The sequence below is a fragment of the Aptenodytes forsteri genome, unplaced genomic scaffold, assembly GCF_000699145.1.
Source record: "Aptenodytes forsteri isolate BGI_AS27 unplaced genomic scaffold, ASM69914v1 Scaffold479, whole genome shotgun sequence".
Classification (NCBI taxonomy): Eukaryota; Metazoa; Chordata; class Aves; order Sphenisciformes; family Spheniscidae; genus Aptenodytes; species Aptenodytes forsteri.
The window spans coordinates 1,107,426-1,128,081 of NW_008794627.1; the positions used below are offsets into that span (position 1 = coordinate 1,107,426).

The 20,656-nt window shown below is 38.3% G+C and overlaps 1 protein-coding gene across 4 annotated transcripts in view; it reads left to right on the top strand.

Annotated features, from left to right (window-relative positions):
- Positions 1-20,656, top strand: part of PPP2R5E (protein phosphatase 2 regulatory subunit B'epsilon) — a 70,674-nt gene that overhangs the window by 12,090 nt on the left and 37,928 nt on the right. The window contains exon 1 of one of the 4 annotated variants that reach the window (XM_009273375.2): positions 6,993-7,064. The exons of 2 other annotated variants lie outside the window; for them this stretch is intronic. The gene's annotated coding sequence lies outside the window, so the exon portion shown is untranslated. Of the gene's footprint in view, positions 1-6,992; positions 7,065-13,225; positions 13,260-20,656 lie in introns of those variants that run through there. One more of the 4 variants, XM_019470511.1, reaches the window with a different exon arrangement.

A 20,656-nucleotide genomic window follows, 5' to 3' on the forward strand; every position in this document is an offset into this window, starting at 1 on the left:
GTAAACTTTGTAAATCCAATCACAGTCGAAATTCAAGCTGTATTGCAATCATTGCATATATATCTTCATACTGATTTCACTATGCTGTCTTTGTACTTTAATTTGTACAGTAGTAGTTCTTAAATGATAAATTATTAAGTAAATATTTTCCTAGTGGAATGTGCTTTCTATTTTTGTATATCATCTTGAGAACAGAATGTGATTCCTTTCTGTAGGGTCAGCTATTTGAAATACTTGCCTGTGTTTGTTCTAACTGCATAATCTATAATCCTCAATATGTCTTTAATCCACTTTATCTCCTACAGAACTACATCTCTGGAATAGGGAAGAATACAGTATGACAGATAGAATTTAAGGGCATGAAGTTTGGGAAGATTATTGATAGGCTTTGGCAAATACCAGATAGAAAAAATGACTGGTTAAGAAAATTAAATACTACTCATATTTTCATTCCTATGGAAAGAACAAATAATAAGTAACAAAGAAGTTTTACAGTATTTCATATCTGGAAATATGATAAAATTAAAGATGGAGTTTACCACCTGTCTAATCTTAAACATCTCCTACAATGTTAAGGGAAAGGATTTATTTTCTTTTGATTCTTTATGGTTATTGTGTGAAGTCGAATTGAACTTAAAAATGTTTACCTTTCTATGCATGACTAAGATAGAAAACAGAGCGCACGTTTCTTAGCACTGACCACTTGAGATTGAGTGGGTGTGTTAACCTGGAACAAATTTAGCTGTGGATTCAAGGAAGGGTGTATGTGTGCATGCGCACGTGTGTTTAGAAGTCTGTCTTTGGGAGAATGAGTGTGTTCTGGTATTGGTTAGTAGTGTTTTTGACAATTTAGTGTGCTGGTTTTGTTAAGGATTGCACAAAGAGCTTCTGTTGTGAATGCTTCATTAGAATAATGGAAGAGAAAAACTTGAAAAAATTGCCTGTAGCCTACATGTATTAATAGGCAAAATGTGACCCTTTAACAAAATTATTGGTGCTGTTGAGGGGTGTCTGTTTTGATGGACTTGATAAACTGCATTTTTCAAGTAGGAGATTAAGGGAAGACCAGTCATCAACAATCAGCTATCAAAACTTCAGAAGATTTTTTTAATTAACCCCAAACAAACTTTAAAACCACCATTGTTGTGTGTAAGTTTCAGGTAGAGTACTTTATTAGGTGAGTATTGAAGTGTTAGATGCAAATAGAGTTGACTTTTTTCCCAAAATGTTGCTGTTGCTTTTGTATGTTTTGGTAACTGACAGCAGTTGAAGATCATTAAAACAAGTTGTCAAAGGTCAGGTTTCTGTGTTTGTCTAATATTAAGGTATTAGGTACCATTTGTCAGGGGATGATGGATTTCTCATTTTGCCTAGTGACAAATAATCTGATTTTACAAGGTCTTTGGGGGTGGGGTGGGGATAGTGATCATGTTAAATGGCAAACTTGCACAGCACAGGTTTTGTTAATGAAGCCACACTACATAGCAGGCCTGGGTTCAAACACCACCAGTACTTCTACTTTTTTTTTTTTTTTTAAAGTAGTTGGTGTTAAACATAAATATTCCTGGTTTCGTATTTTAGAAGAAGGTGAAGATCAGCAATGTTAAGTAAACCTGGCACATCAGTCCTAATGTTTGTTGTTCTTACAAATGGCTAGGAACATGCATAACACTGAAACCCCCACATTCTTACAATACTAAACAGAAGGAGAAAGTTAGTGTGGAATTTCAGTGTTCCACATTTGTAAAAGTTCTGAGAATCCTTCGAGGAGATGTAAATTGCAGGGAAGCTTATTTACATGAGTAGAGATTTCCTTTATAGAAAAAAAAAGATACCATGTAAAGCAGCATGGTCCTTGTTTGTTACTTGCCCTTAAAAATGATTCCATCTAATCCATTCCCTGGAAGGCATGGGAACTGGCTAACAGGGCAGCAAGCAAATCTGAACACAAAAGTGTCTATTACTGCACCCGCATATGCCATTGCGATAGCATCCATGTGGCTGCAAGGAGGGAGGGCCTGCAGAACTGACAGCCACTGCTGATAGAACTTAATTTTATTTTTTCCAGTGAGGAAATAAGTGGGAATTTGCATTTTTTTCCTTTTAGACAATGAGAAGTTTTCTACCAGCTTCCCTGCTTAAATTCATATTGTGCTTTCTGTGCTGCCATACCATTTTCAGTAAAAGAGCAGTTGCATGGAGACAAAGAGGCTGCTGATTTAAGTCTCAATAGAGAAGTCTGTTAGGCTTCAACTGTGGGAGGATACTAAATGTAGCTAGGAGGTTGGCAGATGCTACCTGGACCAAAACTACTTGAAAATATTAAGCAGTTGTTTAGTAGGTTTGCCTAAAAAACATTTAATGACTGGAAGAACTGCTGGGAAAGATATGACAGAAGAGTTTTGGTTTAGAAATGTACTTACTGTCTGGATGTAATTTGCTGCGTGTGTTGAATTAAAAAAAAAAAAAAAAAGAGTTCAGCTACAAATATTTTGCTAGTGTTGATGTGAGGGGAAAAAAAATCCAACCCAAGCCCTTCTTTCTCTTCCCACCTGTCTTTGAACTTTTTGGTAAATTATGTCAGTTTATGCAACGTTTTTGCTTTCATTTTCAAAGGGAGTAATACTGTTTCTCATTATGTAAGTTAAGCTGAAAGCTGTGGAGTGTTGTTTTCTGAAGTTTTCAGAAAGCCCAGTGTATCTGCTGCTATTAATGTTTTTCTAAGCTGTAACACTGTGAAAATTTACCTAAAGGGTTTGTTTTGCGCTGCAGCCTTTGAGAGCACCGTAAGGAGGCCAGAAGGGAGGTTGGTGGGACTGGGCCTGAATTCCTACCGGGTGCATCCAGAGCTGCGTGTACAGCCCAAGAGGGGAAGCTTGCTTCATCTGTACCTTCCTCATCCCTGCACTGGCCTCCTCTGCAGGTTGGATAGTCCTGGGAGCTGCCCTGGTTTCTCGCCTTGTTGCCAAGCTGGAGTGTAAACACTCTTTAGCCATATCATTTCTGACCTGTGAGATGCTGTATGGGACGCATGAAATGAGCTACCCCAGCATTTTTGGCTTGTTTTTCCTTCTGGTGGGTGGAGAGGGGAGATAAAAAAGTTGTGTGAAGCTGTTGTGCTGCGTGACTAAACATAGAGAAAAGGCCTAAGGAAGCCATTGCTCAGGACCAGGTTAGTTAATTTAAGCAGGGAGTATGAACTTCTAATTCATTTCTAAGTGCGGTTCCCTTTATGACCTGTTCCATGAGGAGAGTTGATTACAGGATCTCTGTGCTGGGTCATTAAATAGTTAACATCGACGGAGATATTTATGCTTCAGAAGCCAAGATTTGCACACGTGTGGGTATAAGTGTTTCCAGTAGAACACACTTGATACCTAACCTGGAAAAAGGTCAAAAGAGGTGATTAATGTTTTGTACCTTTGGAACAGGTTTAATTTTGCATGCCTAAAGCTTCTAGCAGGTGCTGTAGAAACTGGGCAAAACGCCCCATCTTTTTGGCATGTCCCACCCATACTACTTCAAATAGAGCCACAAAATAATATTCAAATGAACAAGAATCTCTTGGTTGAATCCAAATGGAAAATGCAGTTTTCTATGGCCTAATTATTCCAGGAATGATCATTTCATTGTAGGCAAATATAACTAAAACCTAGGAGATTTCTGCAAAATTATCTGCAAGAAAAAATACTTTTCTCTTTTAAAGTGGGGCAAAGAAATAGCAAGAGCTTTTTGACAGAGTCTGTGTTGATCTCTCTCGGCTACTAGTTCTGCTTCTGATAGAAAGGGGTTTTCAGTTTTCATAAATACGTTCTTTGTCGTTTGCTTGCTATTTTGTTTGTTACTACACTGTACAGTAACATGGCTAAAATTTCTGTACACACAGTTTCATAAACTTTCAATTTTTCTTGTAGAATTTCTAAAAATTTATTTCTGAAAGAGTGCACTTTGCCCACGTGAAATGGTTGCTTTAGAACTTCTCTAGTGGTCCCTTGCTGTTTGTCAGGGGTGGTTTTTGTGCCCTGGATTGGCCTTTTGCTTTGTCCATGAATACCAGCCCAAATTTGGCAGAGTTCTGAGGTGGCGGAAGATTATTTTGTGTGTAACAGCTAGATGGGGTTATCATAATTAAGAATGATCAGGTATTTTAGCATCTGTTATTAACGAGAGTGTGCATGTGTCATCCTCACAGAGCAAATGAGGATGATTTGTTTCCTCTTAGGTGTGACAGAGGCATCAGTGTTACTTCTCGTTGTGGCACTGGTAAGATCAATACTAGGATGCATCATGGGGTCTGGGACTTGGCATACTTGAAGAAGCTGTAGGAGAATGAGAGAGATGTAGACCCATTAAATGATCGAAGACCCAGAGAAAATGCCTTATGCAATACAATTTAAAAAAAAAAAAATCTGAATAGTTTATCAAAAAGCTTGAGAGCAGATATGGTCATAGTGTCTTATGGGGAGAAAATACTGGTCAAATACAAGAAGAACTAATGCTGTCGGCTAAAGCCAAAAATTAGGCATGCGTTTTTAATAATGAGGAAAAATATGTGCTGGCAGGAACTATTTAAATTGATGTTAGATTCTCTGTTTGTGTGCTTCCAAATCAAGAGTCACGACTTTTAGAAAAGTTGTATTTTAGTTGAACACAAGTTACCGGCCTTAATTCACAGAGGTTTGCTTCATTAGGAAATCTTAGGGACTGTTTCATTTAGGTTAGACCATCTGCTCTGGTAGCCCCTTCCAGCTCGCATTTTTCGAAGTCTGCAGCCATAACACCCCAGCCATTTCAGAAGCTTTGAAGGAAAGGCAGTAAAGGATTTGGGAAGAAAAGCGAGGCTTTCATGAGTTAGACTAGTTGGATATTTCCTTGGAGGAATTAGACTTTGTTGTTTCCTCTGCTCTGTGTATCTTGAGTGATGCTGTGCTAGTACTTCAGAACCGCTTGCTCTTTTTGCTGCTCAGCCTGAGACACTGGGTCGTGATTTACAGAATAGATGATGACTCAAAATACAAGTGAACTTGGTGGGAACTAGTCCTGAATACTACACAGCGCTAAGTAAACATTCAGAAAAATCAGGATGTCTCAAATTGGGCATTGAAAATTAGTGGATGATTTTAATCTGAATCTTTTTATTTCTCAGTGTTCTGTTAAATTAATATCTTGTGAGTAATACAGCGTAAAAATGACAGTCTTTAAAAATGTTATTCTTGTTTGGTTTGAGAAAAATGAGCTAAAAATATGATATTATACAAACTCTTTAAGATTCGCTGCTTTTATTACAGCTAACTAACTGAAAGACCTCTCTAATCCCATTTTAATAGAAACAAATCTGATTTGAATTAATTTTGTTTTTCTTTTCAAAAATCAGACTGTCACAAACATTTTTAAGAGCCTTGATTGAAGGTAATGATGCAGCCTAGTGAAATTCAGGTATGATCCAGACTGGAGCAGTGTCGCTTCATTGGTTCATCTTCGAAGCCCCTTCCTTCTCAATCAGATTTTTTTTTTTTAAGTAATAAAACTTTTAAATTAAATTAACTGGTTTTTTAATTCATTATAATAATTCATTATTTCATTATGCACAGTTAATTTTTCTTCCGAAGAGTAGTGTTCTGTGTTTTTAAATTTTTTTTCTACTGAAATCCATTTTGTTGCTTCACCAGATCTGTTTCTTCTCATTAGCACATTTTAGTAAGCCTCACCAGGTTAAAGTAGGGCTATAGATTTAAAATAATTTTAAACTGCGATCCAGCTTAAGCTCTTCTATTTTCTCACTTCCTTCTGCCTGCCCTGAGCACAACTGTCTTTGCATGCCCTTTCTCTGCTCTTTCTTTACTGCTGGGGAGAACGCTGGTACCACGTGCATTTGTGATCCTCATTGTCAACTGAAAACAGTTCAGTGTTAAATGCCTTGTATGTTTGCTTGGTATTCCCTTCCTTGGGTCAAAATCTTAGGGAATATTGAACAACTTCTCCCAGTAGTGTGAAGTGATATTTTACAGAGCCAAAAAGTTCATCTGTGTGGACTTTCGGTATGTTTTTTCCACTAATTTTCTGGTGTAACGTGCAGTAATTTCTTGTGACGTGTTACATGTCCTTAGCTAACTTTTGTCCTTCTTAGGCATTTGCCTTCCCATTTCCAAACAAATGTCTTAAAAATAGTCAAGCAGATCATTGAAGGTAGAATGGAACGGCTGCCCTTACAGAAATGTGTGAAACCTGAGAGATGTCGATGATGTGATTTAGGAAAAAAAAAGAAAAAAAAAAAAAGAAAAAAAAGAAGGTTTCATGGCTGTTTTATACAAACTCCTTAAAACTCGCTTTTTGATTTTTTTTTTTTTTTATTGATTTGGGGAAAAGAAGCATGGAGAAATGACGCACAATGTGCTGATGAATCCACAATTTGTGGAGATTTGATATCTACTTAAATACAGGCAGTGAATTGCTGAAATGAAAGCTGTTCAGCGTGTCTTGTTGAAAAATGATTAGGTTCTCGTTCTCTGAAAATAAAGGATTGTAATTCGAGCCTGCCTTTTTAAAAGAAGAGTTTCCTCCAACGTTGTTTCAAGGTAGAGTTTGAAAAAGGAAGTAATTTGTAAGATGTTGAAATACAGTTCAGTGTCAAAGCAACCAAAGAATAAAATTACTCAAAATAAATAGTTGCTCTTATTTTGAAAGCGTGGCAAAGTGGAGGAGCTTGTTTTATGCGTAGTTGCTATTGGCGGCACAAACCCCTCGTTTCTGTGGCTAATGATAGATAGGAGTATTAATAATATAAATCATGCCTTGTCATATTTTGCTGCTTAATCATCTTGTTTGGCACTCCCCCGGCCGTGTTCTGTGTGGCCATAATTCAGGAATGAAAGCTCACTCGGGCACTGGTATTACAGTCCAGTAATCAAAGAGGCTGGGATTATGCAGATAATGAAAGGACTAGCCAGCGTGTGTTTACCCACGAAAACTGGAGTGACGTTAGAGACAGTAAACAGCCGGGGAGCTGCCTTCCGCGCCGGACGATGGCTGTCGCTCCTACGTCACGGCTGCTTTAAAGATCCAGGGTGGGTAAGCAGAAACCGAGAGTGCTCTCAGGTTCAGAAACATGTGTCAGCAGTATTACTTGAAGTTTCTGCCATGAAAAACTTAATCTCTTACAAGTCTTTAGTAATGTTGTCTTTTGTATGCTGTTGCTATTTCAAGGGGGTTGCTAAGATTTTGTTAGAAAATACTTGATTTATAAGCAGTTTCCTGGACATTAACATAGATTAGAAAGATAAAGAGGGGCTATTGCATGGCTCTGAATGCAAATAAAATAGAAAGCCAGTATTTTTTTTGTTTTCCTTAATTTTTTGTTAACAACTACAATTTTAAAATCTAAACCTAACATTTTCTTAGAGGCTAGCACTGAACTTTGTGAATGGCTTGTGATTCAAAGCATTGCTGAATAACTTTTTTTTTTTTTATTTTGGAGTAGAAAGCAATTGCTTGGCTCGATACTGAAGGGGGTTGTAGTTGGGGGGCACTGTAACAGATAAAATGATGAGAGGATAAAAGGAAGTATCTAAAACAAATGAAAGGGGAAAACAAGTTTGGGGGTGGTGTTTGGTTGTTTTTTTTTTTTTTCCTTTTTAAACTCAAGAAGCCCTTTCTCTCTCTTGGTTTTTAAATGTATCTTTATGCACATCTTTAAGTAGTGTAGGTTCTTCAAAGTTACCCATGATTTTTTGTGAAGTCATTTCCATGCTCTTGTCAATGCATGAATAACAAATAATAGAATGGGTGGGGAGGAAGTTGATTGTAATTTGACTTAAAAGCATGAATGTTTTGACCTCAACGATTGGCAGTTTGAAAAGAATGATTTGCTGTGCTGTTTGTGTGAGTGTTGGGTTGTTTAGTGTTAATCACCATCCAGTTATGACTATAATTCACTTGTTAGGCAAGTGAATTAGACTACAGGCTAGTGTTGGACTTTTAAACATACCTTCGGTAAGCGCTCACGGTAAAAGGAGGGATGTTCTTTAGAGTGCTACATTGATGGAAAGAAGCAATGTTCATCTTGTGGATGTAATGAAGGTAAGGCTCTTCAAGTTGGAGAGGTCTGAAAAAATAAGAAATTTTTATTTTTTTATTATCGTTTCTTATGTACTTAAAAGATGGATTTCCTGAGATACTATTTTGAGTGACTACTCATTGTGAAATTTTCATGCGTAATCAAGGGATAAGGTGTTGGTGGGTTTTTGGTGCCTTTTTTGTTGTTTTGCTTTTTCTAATTTTTTATGTTTTCGATTCTAAGTTTTGAGTAGGATGATTTTTGGTTTGGTTTATAACTTGAGACGGCTTTCTTTAGCAGCTGTAAGCTTTCATTGACAGGTATAATTTAAAAATATTCTGTCTATGCGTGCTGTAGCAAAGCAGTGGACTCGGAGGAAAGCTGATCCCTATTTTTTTAAATGATACTTTTATTTGGCTTGTATTTACAGATGTATGATGAGCTTTATGAGACAGTGAGTGGAAATTAGATCAGCTTACAACCTGATCCTATATTCAGAATTCTTCTAGCCTTGAGAGCCCTAAAACCTGAGGAAGCGTAGGATCAGTCTCCACGTTGTAACAGTTTTTTCCTGCGTTTCAGAATTAAGTCCGGTTTTCGTGTTATTCAGAAACAAGTCTGATTTGATTATATTAGCACTTTGCCTGATTAACGATTGCTGAATCGGGTTCACTGTTTGAAAGGTAGGCATGTAAAGGGAGATGTGTGTTAATGTCTGTGTTACTCTGGCTAGTGTGTTATGTGGTAACGTTAACAAGGCAAGGGCTGATCTCTGTGTTGAAGGATGTTAAGAGGGACTGTGTTTGTATTTTAATTCAGAAGAGAGATTGCAGTATATTTCATTTTTTGCACGTCTTTTTGCTGAAGTTAAGACAAGTTTTGAAGTTGTCAGTGAACGTGCTGGGGCCTGAGTTGGTTCTCCTCCAGTTGGAGGTAGAGAATTATGTGCAGAATAAAGGTAAAATTGACTTTTAAAAACAAGTTAGAATTCCAGTTTTCCAAGTTTTTATGTGAAAGTTATAAATCCAGACACTTTTGTACCAGTCATATGTTCTTAAATATTCCCATAGGAAAAAAATACTGTGTTTCTGTTTGGTTTAAGAAAGGACACCAGCATTGCTTATTAGGCATATTAAAAAAGAAACTTAATTTCAAAATATGAGTCCAGCGGGAATTTTGTACACCTCCTGTTAGCCTGTGTATTCTACGCTTTGGACATTCGGAAAACAGTAGGAGTTTCAATTATTATTGAAATTGATTTATTGAAAATATTATTGACATTTCTTCTGGTCATCAGTGTTTTTTTTTTTTTTACCTAAACATTTTCAAATAGTTCTAAAATTCTTCTTCCTACAGATTTCAATGAGTTAATTACTTATATTAAGAAAAAAAACTTTTTTTTTTTAAGTGCAGGAAGCCCAGAAACGTAAAATGGCCCATGATTGTTATCTTAGACCTACCCAAAAGTAAAGGGTTGATGGCAGCTTGCTAAGTAGTGACAAGAAAAGGTAGGACGTTCAGGGAAGGGGGAAAACCAAGGGAAGTTGTTGCTCAGTCACAGAATCAGGAAGCAGAGAGGAGCTCGCCAGACCTGTTTGTATGAGAGGAGCTGGGCTGTATCAGGTGCAGTGCAGTGGAGGGGAATTAGAGCTCCCTGATACCAGAACTGGGTCGAGTACAGAGGAACGGAGAGAGCTCTGCTTGAGCTAGTTTATTCTGCAAGTGAGAGAGGAGGGAAGTGCTACTGCAGGCAAACTGTTTGTGGTATCTGAGCTTGCTCTAATATCTAAACCACTTTTCCCTCAACTTTTTTAAATCTGAGCACTTTGTAACATTAGAAAAAGAAGAAAATTCAAGTATTACTTAGTATGCTGTTACTTGGAGATAGTGAGAATGTGGAGAAATTATAATAAAATTCTATTCCTGAATAGGTGAAGTGCATTATTGTACAATAATACAATTTTGTTTGCCTTAGAAGTACTTTAATCAAAAATACTGATGCATAAACTTGCATCTGTCTACAAGCTGGTTGAATTTTGGAGTAATTTGATTTTTTTTCAGGTGATCTGAGCTATTGAAGGGAGGGCCGGGAGTAAATAGTTGCACCATGAGTGCCCTAAGGTGGTGCCAATGCCTCAAGGAAGGATTATCTTGTAGTGGGAAGAGTAGTACCCAAAGCAGAAGAACCTGCCATTTTCCTCTTCATTGCACAAGCAGCCTTTTTTCACTTCCTCTGCCTTACTGTATCCTGATCGATTGGGATCATTCGCATTAGGCCAAGGAAACCTGCGTGTCCAGGCAAGGCTGTGTGCAGTGAGAGAGGACAAACTGGGCTGCTCTCTGCACCTTATCTGAGTGAGGACAAACAACTCAGGAGAGCTCATCCATCTCTGGTAGGCCTGCTTGAGTGCAGGAGATGACACTGAAATGGCAGAAAAGCCCCATGGGCAGTAGGGACCTGCGAGTCCAAGCCGGGAGGGAAGTGTGCTGGGTGGATGCATGCCATGGAAAGTCAGTGGTGTCCTCTCCTGCGGCTGAGCCCAGCCCAGGGCAATTGGACTGATTGGAGCTGAGTACCACCAGAGATCCCTTGAGTCTCTAGGCTTGTCACAGATATCGTAGCTCTGAGGCTGACTCACCTGCCTGCCATATCTGCATCAAGAGGTCGGAGGAGAGGAGCCTCCTTTAAAATGATCAACAACCATCCGGCCTTGGTCTGCACAAAAACTACTTTGGCTGTGCCTGAACATCCTATGGAGAATGTGAGTGTGTAACTGGGAATAACCATGTCCTGTCCTGTCACAGTTGTGTCCACAGCTAGAAACTCCCCTACATTTTTCCAACATTTTGGATCAACAAGCATGAGGCTTGGGAGTTGGAGAAAGAGTGAGAGGGATGCTCTTGAGCTGGGTTCTAGGGCCCAGGTTGCCTGGTGCTCCTGTGATGGGCTCTGCTTGTCCTACAGAGGCTTGCTCTCCCTCTGCTTGCTCCTCACTCCTTTCAGGCACTGAATGTCCCTCACGGTGCTTTAATGGGAAGCAAGGATTCCTCGTTGGTTTTGAGGCACCATACATCTGAACCCAAATAGATGTGCATGACTTTTCTGTAATATAATTAACTTGAGTTCTTGCTGTATTACTTGAGTCCTCAGTCTGGACCAAAGCTGTACGCAGGCATACAGAACTGTTTCTTTAAAAACAAAAATAACCCTAACCAAACCAAACAAAACAAATGTGAGAGTGGGAAGTAGGGATGTGCAGGGCTAATGGTGCTGGTGGTTTGCAGGGCAAGGATTTTGCAGTCTGCTGTATGTGTTCATTCTTTTTGGCAGAATCACATTTAAAGCAGATTCTTTTTGCCTTCATTTCAAGTGAAAAGTTGTTCCTTTCTCAGCAAAACAAACCATCATAGAAGCATTCAGTTTCTCATTTGCAGAATAAATGATTTCAAGTTCTCTTGGGTCCACATGGAAAAAGTGCTCCACCGTTTTACCGGATGCTGTGTTCTCCAAAACATCACATTTTTTTAAATGGCTGTTTCTTAATTATACACAGCTGAAGGCCCTTCCCTTTACTCTTGGCAGCCTATGCAGTCTTTATGGGGTGGAACAGGATCTTTTTTTCGTCCTAGGAAATAGTATTAATCCTGCCAGTATTTAACTGAATCCAGGATTACTAATCTGTTGAAAAGCTCTGCTTTTAGTTTTTACAGATGATGTTCAGGACATCTGAGAGTTGCATTCATGTTGTCAAAAATGCATGCTGTGTTTTTCTGTGGTAACCTCAGAATTTCTAGAAGGGATTTATTATATTAGTATTAAAAGATTGCGGTCTTCATTAGTAAAAATGAGTCAAGTTCTCTTAATAAAATGGTAATTTTTCTCATTTACATTCTATATTTCTGAAGTAATGGCTTTTAAATACTCAGCATTTAAATTTGCCTTTCTAGTGGAATAATAAAGTATTACAATGACTGTAAAGTAATTCAGAATGAATTTAGATCATTTAGTTATTTACTTTTCCCAGTGTTTTCCTAGTAAAAGCTGCCTAACTAGTCTGTCTGTCTCATGATCTGTTTTCCCTGTTTGTACCAGTTTGGTTGATAACTATGCAGAAGCAGAATAGTTGGGAGGAAATTCCAAGATGCTTCAACTTAACTTTTCCTTAGCAAAGCGATTAAGAAGCAAGCAGGGCTCCCTGAGTTGTCTGAAACATAGTTCTGTAGCTGTGAAGCCAGCTGTTTTATGTCATGTATGTAAGAAAGAAGTCTGCGTGGAAGAACACCTGGTTCAGAATGGGTTGCTTATGTGTGTGTATTGTCATTGCTTGTTTCACTCTTTAAAAATCTAACTTTACATGGGTTTTCTGTCTTTTTTTTTTTTAAGTAGATCCTTGCAAGACCTTACATGTGTCTTTTTTTTTTTTAAGTAGATCCTTGCAAATTTACAGTTTACAGATTCTAGGTAATATGTGTGTGTGGGAGAAAGACTGGTGAATAGGTAGAGTACAGTTGATCTCCAGTGCTACGGTTATCTCCTGTTTTATGTGGTGCTTCCTTACAGGATTTAGAACTTTAAATGCATAAAACTCTCATGCAGGAAAGTCATTACTTCAAAAAATGTGTGTGAATGAAGTTGCTATAGAATCTTAGAGGCTAAAATCTGGTTAATTGGTATTAAACTCTGGGCTTCATCTTGAGGTAGAGTACAGTTGATCTCCAGTGCTACGGTTATCTCCTGTTTTATGTGGTGCTTCCTTACAGGATTTAGAACTTTAAATGCATAAAACTCTCATGCAGGAAAGTCATTACTTCAAAAAATGTGTGTGAATGAAGTTGCTATAGAATCTTAGAGGCTAAAATCTGGTTAATTGGTATTAAACTCTGGGCTTCATCTTGCATGGGAACAAATTTACTGGAAGCTTCCTCATTTGAATTAATGCACGTATGAGGCATAGAGGTTCCTCAATGCAGCAGCTCAGAAAGAGTTACTCAACTAGGATACTTTTCCAGTTGTGACTAAGGGGCCAATTAGCAGCATCCGGAATGAGACCGCAGCGCCTAGGTAAAAATAGATGGCATTTGGAGAAGCTGGGGGCTGTTTTGGAGAAGGTCTTCAGCTGCAGACTGAGAGAAGCAAGACAAAGAGGCAAGCTTCCAAAAGGAGTATTACAGTCATGATTGCGAGAAACTCCATGAACAGGCAAAGGTAGGAGCAGCTCAGAGAAATGGCAAGAAGTAATACCAAATTGGACTCTCAAACTGAAGGGCCTCTGCTGCCAAAGGAATGCCTGAGCTGGGTTCTTCACTCCCTTCTGACAAAAGAGATAATGCTAGCATTGATATGAAAATGAAACAAGCTGTAACATCCTCTGAAAATGACAGGAAACAGAGGAGTGGGTGTAAAGCTCGCTAGATGGTTAGGTCTTCTGTTAAGGATTGATACTGTAATGCCTCTGTCAGAGGAAGGAGGCACACAGAAGTGCTGCTTCAGTAGGTTTGCTTGAAGGCGATTAGTTGACTACTCCCGGAGTCCCTGAGACCAAATAATTGAGTAATATGCAAGGTACAGGGAGGGGAACTTGATGGCATGGGATTGTATTTGCTTTCTAGCCTTTACGGTTATAACTTGGTCTGTGACCACAACAGTTTTGACAGTCCTTCTCTGCCATTTCTGTAAGATACTGAAGCCACTGGATTGGTATAGTTTAAAACTCTCTTGTTCTTCACTGACCTGCTTTGGCTGCACGTTAGCTATTGGATTGGGAAAGGGCCAACTGTATATGTGTCTGCTGATACAGCCTGAATGTAAAGTAAAGAGAATGTAGAATGTTGGCTGCCTTCTCTTGACAAACTTCAGTCCAACGGAGGTAATTACTTAAAATACTAATTTTACTGTAAATGGCACGCTCTACTTGTCATTTAATAATGTATTAGTGAATTTGATATTTCATGAAAAATAAAGAAGGCAAGAAAGGATGCACCTGAAGACCTATCTTTAAATACTCAAAGGATGTGTGTAAGTTAAAGAGTTCCTGCTCGTGGTCTAGTAGTGTGCCTGTTGCTTCCTAAAAAGTATGGGCAAGCTAGAGAATGTATGCTCTGTGTATTCATATGGTCAGATACAAACCATGTGTGCTGTACTATACCTGCTTTCTTGATCAGTGATCTGTACCTGCAAAGACTCTATAAAAACGCCTTTTAAAAGTTAAGCTAATTCACCAATAGTGCATTTGGATCACCTCACTTATGAAGAGAAGCTTTCAGACTTACCTGTGTATGTATAAACCTGCAAAATGCACACTTTTCCTGCTGAGTTTTTCTCCATTAATTTTTTGTGGAATACATAACTGATGAGATTGCTCTTCCTTTTCTTGATTAGTAAGCGATGGGCTTTCTGCCAATTTGAGCAAAGGTGTAATCACAGTTCTAATGAACCAACGTAACACTCCCATTGACTTCAGTTTGGCCAGGATGCCAACTGAAGATGAAGTTTGCGACCACAGTACAGCTGCGGATAAATATTGTTGGTAATCTAATTTCAGCTTATCATCTTCAATAGAGAAGCACCTTAACTAATGAGTAGTTTGGAAGAGGTAGAGAGGGTAGCAGTTGATGAAGAGTATTGTTTGGGAACCACAGAGGAAAGGTTTTAATTGTATTTAATGCCTAAACTGTTCTGTCTGGTTAATATTTGTAACAGGCTAAACTAATAGAGTTTTGCAAAGTGACTTCATGCGCAGCAGAGCGATACCTTTGGTTACATTAGTTGCATGACATAACCTTGTCTGTGTAGTTTTCAGTTTTCTCAAACTTGTTTATGAATCTTAAGAACTTAATACAAAACTCTTTATTTGTAATGGGTCAAATACTTATTTTTAAAGGTAATATGCTTTTGTGGACTGGTAGTGATATTGCAGAGGGGCTAAGTAATCTCTAGAGAAATTCACTTCAGGTGCCAAGGCCCAGTGATCATCAGATAGATTTGTCTGTCCAGTAGCAGATGGCATTTCTGAGGGACAAGAAACCCTATGATTGATATGCATGCATACAGGTAAATACATTCCGCCAAAAGAAAACCGCTTTTTTTTTTTATTCAGTGTTTTTGGAAGAGGTCAGAGGTGAAGATGATACGAAAAATCGTCTACAGACATTACGGTAATGCAAGGCTGTGATAAGGGTTGTTCTTTAGATAATTACAAATATTCAGAAATGAGGTCTTTGCTCTCTAGAACCTTGTGTTAGGGAGATAAAATGTCTACCCCATTTATTCAAGCAGCAAAAAAAAGTTGCTGTTTAAAAGGTAGAAAAGTGGCCTAATACTCTATGTCAGTCAGATTTCCAAGTTTTAGCAAAAATACCTGGTTTAGGTATAACAGAGCAGTGGACTCTAAAGGTGAATGATAATTACTAGTAAATGAGTCTCTTGTTTACATTGTTTTAAAACTGAGCTGTGCCATTCTGTGATAGAGAAGATCCTATTTTTAAAGGAACAGCTGGTATGTTTGCATAGATATGTGTAATGATGATACAAATAACATAAAATATCCAGCGTAACACAGACTAACTTGACAGGTTATAGGGGAGTATTGTATAAATGTCATGTTTTTCCCCTCTATTGGTGAATTGTTCCAGATCCTGAATAATCTGAAGATCAAAAGGTTGCTGTAGAAATAGTCTAGAATGGGGATATATTTCTGTGCAGCAGGGAACGTGGGAGAGCTCTATAGTAATTGCAAAAGCAAAATAAAATAAAGTAGATTTATTTATTTATTTTCTGTCATTTAGACAGATCTACTGGGCTTGGCAATATGAGAAAGGGCGTTCCCTTAACTAACAGCTTGACTAATTTGAGTTATTGTCATAAGGTATTGAATAACATAGTCTGAGCCTTACAGATGACCATATCTCAGGGCAGCTGGTTGAGCCTAAGCACTAGAAGGCCTTATGCAAGGAAAATATCTTGAAGGAGGGAATGATGTGGTAACCTCCTTTCTTGACAAATAAACCACGTGGATTGCTTGTGGATGCAAAGTCCTCACGTAGCATCTTTTGAGTAATGCTTTCTAGTTTCTAAGTTGGCAAGCAGGTGTTATCCCAGTGCGTAGATCAGGATGTACCTTCAGGTTTTCCTGTGTTTTCTCGTGGCTCAGCTGGGATGTAGTGGGGGTTATGTTCTTGTGCTCAGGAAACACAGATGAGCAGTGAGTGCTGTGGCTGGTGTTCTGAGGGACATGCCGCTGCAGATGCATCTCCCCCTGCAATCCCAGCTTGCTTTTGGCATAACATTGAATCCAGCTTGAGGTGTAGGTTCTGATCTCAGAGGATCTCAGTGGGCTGAAACTAGTATTTAGAAGAGTAAATGAATAATGAAGGCCAAACCCAGTAATTTTGTTCTTCTGTCGTGCTGGAGCTTCTGCAGTAAGGAGGACACGTGAGCTTTCTGGGAGGTCTGTTTGGGGACTGTAGAATGAACTCCCAGTTTGCTTCCGCATCTTCCATCATAATTTTGGGGTATGTTTGTTAAATCTTGTCTTTTTCTTACACAGACATAGCATCTTGCACATGTGCAGTTCCGTAAAATTCTTACTCCATTACACACATTGCTCCCTCTACGGAGAGAATGAGAGAGCAAACACATGATGGACAGTCGGATTGCGTAGTGCATTACTGGAAAATACTGGGAGACTATTGTGGTAAATTAGCATAGAGTAGAATATGTTCTTGACTAAATTTATGCTACCAAATGAGAAGGGAATGGAAGTTATGTTTTCAGGGTTCAATTAAACTCTTCTAAATGTATGAATAGGACTATAGAATTTATATTTTATATGTATGTATATTATTTCAGTTAATAAATGCAAATATTTTTAAATATAAGCCTGAGCTCTTAGACAGTGGGTTGCATACGCAGAATAGCTCTCACTTAATTACTTCTTTCACTGGAGAATGAAGTACTCCTGTGACTTCTGGGATAAATTAGTGGGTCAGTATCAAGCAGAGTAGGAATCCTGAGCCCGTTTGGATGAAAGTTGTTTTGGGTTTCCTATGCTCTTGGATCAGTTTTTTTGCAAGTGTCTAAGTGTTTCTGAATTAATTTCATAGAACAACTCTGTAGTTTGAGCAAAATGAATGTTGCATATTTTTATTTGGATGGATGGCAGTTTCAGAGCACTTACTAAGCAAGTTATAATTTTTGCACTCTTACAGGAAGCACGTACAGCTATATAATTTTATCATGATTTCATGATGTGCTTAATGCACAAAGCAAATTCCAATGCAAATCCTGAACTGCCTTGTGACTGCAGTTAGAATGGAAAGTAACTGTAAGATTGCTGTGACATGTTTGTGTTCTTATATTTAATAAACGTTATAGAGCAAAAGCCTCTCATGTCATGCAGAAAAAAATTGTGATCTGATAAGAATCTTACCAAAAGCAAGACAATAATCCTCTTAAGGATTCTTCTGTCTTAGGTCAGCAGGCCATCATGGTTTTTTTGCAAAGGTGTTTCTTAGTAGCCTGGGACTTGCGAACATTTTTCTGGATTTTATATTTTTGCTATCCAAGGAACCTGAAAACCGTGAGATGTTCATTATAAATTGCTAGTCTTGCCATTTTCTGATATTTGCCATTAATTTAGAATGCAAAAAAAAAAAATTGCACATGATGTAGCAAGATAAAGTTGAAGCTGCAGTGTAATCCATCATTCTCTCTAAAATTAACAGAAACAAAGTAGAAGATAAAAGTGATATGAGCATAGCATGACAGAGCTGAAGTAATGAGCCAAGACTTGTGTCTCTGTTGACGTTTGGAATTCCAGTGCTCTACTAAGAACTTAGGAATGGATGGAGAATGGCAGGGTCCTAGAGACCAGCTAGGCAATTAAAAACACACAGAAAACCAGCCTGAAGACCTGCTAGTGATTTTAAAAGAAAAGAAGACAGCAGTAGGGTGACCCAGCAGAGCACTAAGTGTACACTATTGTGTAGCTTTACTCTACGTCTGTAATTTGAGAAACCACTTGGAAAATGAGATGTCTTTGTTGACATGGTGTTCCTGTCTCTTCGTGATGTGTTTTAGGGTAGAGGAGCTGAGCAGGTATGCAAGTTCAGCTTATTTTGGATTTGCATTTGCTGTACCTGTAGCTTTTGCTATTCAAATGTCTACAGAAAAGCCTGACTAATTCTGGTGTACAGCTCCTCCTGGTAACAGCTGAAAGGAACCAATGGATGATTCAGCACTGGAGGCATTACCAGCTAGAATTGAGCAAAGGTGTAAGGAGTAATACTTGCTTACTAATCCTGGAGTCTCAAAAAACCCAACAGCAAATATTTTTCATGTAGAGTCAGTCTTGTGTTTGTAATGGAGCATGATGTTAAAATTCAGAGATCTTTAAGTTTGTGGATATTTTGATTCTTAGACTAAGGATGTTCTAACACAGCTCTGGGAGCTCCAAAGTGTGATCTGATTGTACTGGGTTTTAGTGTTGTCTCCCAGCATAGTATTGGGTTGTTTTTTTACGCACCTAGCTAAATTAACAGGTCAGTGCCTAAAAAGAAAAAAAAACACCAACAAGCCTCAAAACAACCACAAATCCTGAAAGTGGACATATGGTTATGTTTATATAAATATAGAAAGCTGAAGACTAACAGTTTCTGGGTTTTTCCTTTTTTTTTTTTTTTTTTTAAAGAACATTTCCATCCCCAATTTTTTTTTTTCCCCTCTTCCCCTTGGAGAACACTTTGAAAAGTAACAATTATGTCTTTCATATCTAACGGTAGAAGGTTAGGCAGAAGGTGTGTGGCAAAGGTATCCTGATAACTTCTTCACTACCTCAGGTCAGTATTCACAAGTGGCAGGACAAACATGGACAGCAGCTCTCTCTGGTGACTGTTCAGCAAACCCATTGACTTCAACTCTTCTGAATGAAGGTTAGCTTGTACTTTGAAAGTGCAATTCAGTAATAACCTACTTAAAACAACTAGCTTAAACTTTCTGAGCCAGTATAAAAGAAACTTGAGTCAGTCCAGGAAAATTGGCCACAATAACTCTCAGTGTTTCAGCAAAGAATTTTTGTCTTATTTGGGGATTTTTATGCCACGTATTCAATTTAGGAAATTGAAATAACATTTATGTGTATTTTTGCCAGCCTTTTTGCTTCCCTTAAAAAAAAAATAAATCGCTAATCATTGTTTTTGAAATATTAGTAAAAATTCGGGGGGAGGGGGCAGCAACCTACAAAACCTGTGATCAGCTTGGGACTAAAAAATAAGTGTTAATTTGATGTCTAGGCAAACTCACTATAAACAATGTAATGGTTTATATTAAAGATGTCACAGAGTGTCAGGAACCTCCAGATATGTAGCTGCTTAATCAAAGCTAGCCCCTAAGCACTAAGTCATTCATTCTTGTTTTGCTTAAACACTTTGAGCTCCCATTTTTTCCTTTTAAAATACTCTGCCACTTTCATTGTGTTACCTATTCCCTAAACAATTTTTTCCTCTCTGTCTTTTCCAAGTCTCCTGTTCATGCTCTACATCATTCTCTTTCTCTCTTGGTCTTCAAATACTTTTTAATGTTGTTTCTCTGCCTTCTTTGGCTTCCCACTCTGTCCCCTTCTCATAATATTCACAGCTGCTTTGCCGTTCTTCCATCTATTCTGAATTTTTTTGGTATGCTCATCCACTTGCTTTTCTCCCATCAGTTTTTCTCTAAAATTTGAATTCTTTTCTGTACCTTCTCTGCTATCTTCTTTGGCTTGGATCGTTTTTGGCTTGAATGTACTTGTAGGTAGAGTAGGTAAACTTTGACTGTCTTGGTTTACTCCATTAGTCTAAACTCTTCCCATTCATTGAAGAATTAATGAGGAGGGGGTTGAAAAGTGTTGTCAACTTACCTAAGGAGGAAGGCATTGCTGCTTGATTATAAAAAGACATGGTTACTACTAAGTGGTGATTATTAGTACTAGCATGAGGGACACTATATACTACCAAATATCTTGTGAGTCTCTCTACTTTTGTGGGACCTAGAACAGTGATTGGTGTACCCAAATACCCTGGTAATCTTGTTTTCCATTAGTTGCTCGTGAGTTCTGACTATCCACTATATATTTCCTCGATTGCTTATTATTAACCTAGATACTTGGTATAACTCTGTTTCATAACGGATTCATCATGTTAGGTTGGTGATGAGTAAGAGAATCCAAACTTGTAAAACCTACAGCAGCCTGGAAGCTCTCTGCTTGCTTGAGGGTAGCACATCATCGATGCTCATCTGCATTAATACAGTCCTTTTGTAACAAGTATGGATGTAATAGTATTTTGCTATGGCTCATCAGTAGCTTTGACAACCAAGCTTGTGGTCTTGGTCCACTTCCAATTTGAAAGATGTCCACAGCACAGACACCATTGGTGTAGCCAGTGGTGGAATGAGCAAGTGTTGGTCATAGATTGACAGAGCGTAGCCTAAACGAATCTTCTCATTGAAACCTTGACTGCCGTGGGTCTGGATTGAGCCATATGGGTGGAAGAGAGGAGGCTTAAACTGTTGCCTGCACCATGCCTGCTGTGGAAGTACGCAAAAAGTTTAATTGAAGTTTCATAAAC